The following is a 2162-nucleotide window of genomic DNA, read 5'->3' on the forward strand; positions in this document are numbered from 1 at the left end:
CTCTCTCTCTCTCTCTCACGTTATCCTAGTCTTTCCCTCTCTTCCTATCCTAGAATTTCCATCTCTTCCTATCCTAATATCCGTCTCTCTCACCTCTCTCTCTCTCTCACTCTCTCTCTCACTCTCTATATCTCTCCTCTTCCTATCCCCTATTCTCTCTCTCTCTCTCTCTCTTGCGTTATCCTAGTCTTTCCCTCTCTTGCTATCCTAGTCTTTCCAACTCTTCCTATCCTAATCTCCCTCTCTCTCCCCTCTCTCTCTCTCTCTCTCTATCCCTCTCTCTTTCTCTCCCACTTTCCATTTCCCAATCTCCCTATCTCTCTCCTTCTCTTTCTCTCTATCTCTCCTTCTCTTCCTACCCCCATTCTCTCACTCTCTTTCTCTCTCTCATTATCCTAGTCTTACCCTCTCTTCCTATCCTAGTCCTTCCATCTCTTCCTATCCTAATGTCCCTCTCTCTCTCTCTCTCTCTCTCTCTCTCTCTCTCTCTCTCTCTCTTTCTCTCTCTCTCTCTCTCATGTTATCCTAGTCTCTCTCTCTCTCTTTCTCCTCTCTCTCTCTCTCTCCCCCTCTCTCTCGCTCTCCCCCTTGACATTTCCCAATCTCCCTATCTCTCTCCTTTTCTTTCTCTCTATCTCTCCATCTCTTCCTATCCCCTATTCTCTCTCTCTCTCTCTCTCTCTCTCTCTCTCCCTCTCTCTTGCTCTCCCCCTTGCCATTTCCCAATCTCCCTATCTCTTTCCTTCTCTTTCTCTCTGTCTCTGTGTCTGTCTCTCACTGTCTCCCTCTCTCTCGCTCTACCCCTTGCCATTTGCCAATCTCCTTATCTGTCTCCTTCTCTTTTTCTCTGTCTCTCCTTCTCTTCCTATCCCATACTCTCTCTCTCTCTCTCGTTATCCTAGTCTTTCCCTCCCTTCCTATCCTAATCTCCCTCTCTCTCCCCTCTCTCTTTCTCTCACTCTCTCTATCACTCTCTCTATCTCTCCTCTTCCTATCCCCTATTCTCTCTCTCTCATGTTATCCTAGTCTTTCCCTCTCTTCCTATCCTAGTCTTCCCATCTCTCTTCGTCTCTCTCCCCTCTCTCTCTCTCTCTTTCTCTCTCTCTCTCTCCCTCTCTCTCGCTGTCCGCCTTGCCATTTCCAAATCTCCCTATCTCTCTCCTTCTCTTTGTCTCTATCTCTCCTTCTCTTCCTATCCCCTATTCTCTCTCTCTCTCTCTCTCCTGTTATCTTAGTCTTTCCCTCCCTTCCTATCCTAGACTTTCCATCTCTTCCTATCCTAATCTCCCTCTCTCTCCCCTCTCTTAGTCTTTCCGTCTCTTCCTATCCTAGTGTCTCTCCTCTCTCTCTCTCTCTTTTTGTCTCTATCCCTTTCTCATCTCTCTCTCTCTTACATTATCCTAGTCTTTCCCTCTCTTCCTATTCTAGTCTTTCCATCTCCCTTCCTCTCTCTCTCCTCTGTCTCTCTCTCCTTATGCTATTCTCTCTCTCTTTCTCTATCTCTCTCTCTCTCATTATCCAAGTCTTTCCCTCTCTTGCTATCCTAGTCTTTCCATCTCATCCTATCCTAATCTCCCTCTCTCTCTCTCTCTTTCTCTCTCTCTCTCTCTCACGTTATCCTAGTCTTTCCCTCTCTTCCTATCCTAGTCTTTCCACCTCTTCCTATCCTAATCTCCCTCTCTCTCCCCTCTCTCTCTCTCTCTCTTTCTCTCCTTATCCTATTCTCTCTCTCTTTCTCACTCTCTCTCTCATTATCCTAGTCTTTCCCTCTCTTGCTATCCTAGTCTTTCCATCTCTTCCTATCCTAATGTCCCTCTCTCTCTCTCTCTTTCTCTCTCTCTCTCTCTCTCTCTCTCTCTCTCTCTCTCTCTCTCTCTCTCTCTCTCTCTCGTGTTATCCTAGTCTTTCCCTCTCTTCCTATCCTAGACTTTCCATCTCTTCCTATCCTAATCTCCCTCTCTCTCACCTCTCTCTCTCTCACTCTCTCTCTCACTTGCTATATCTCTCCTCTTCCTATCCCCTATTCTCTCTCTCTCTCTCTCTCTTGCGTTATCCTAGTCTTTCCCTCTCTTGCTATCCTAGTCTTTCCATCTCTTCCTATCCTAATCTCCCTCTCTCTCCCCTCTCTCTCTCTCTCTCATTATCCTAGTCGTTCCCTCTCT

Source organism: Cryptomeria japonica, chromosome 9 (genome assembly GCF_030272615.1).
Source record: "Cryptomeria japonica chromosome 9, Sugi_1.0, whole genome shotgun sequence".
Classification (NCBI taxonomy): Eukaryota; Viridiplantae; Streptophyta; class Pinopsida; order Cupressales; family Cupressaceae; genus Cryptomeria; species Cryptomeria japonica.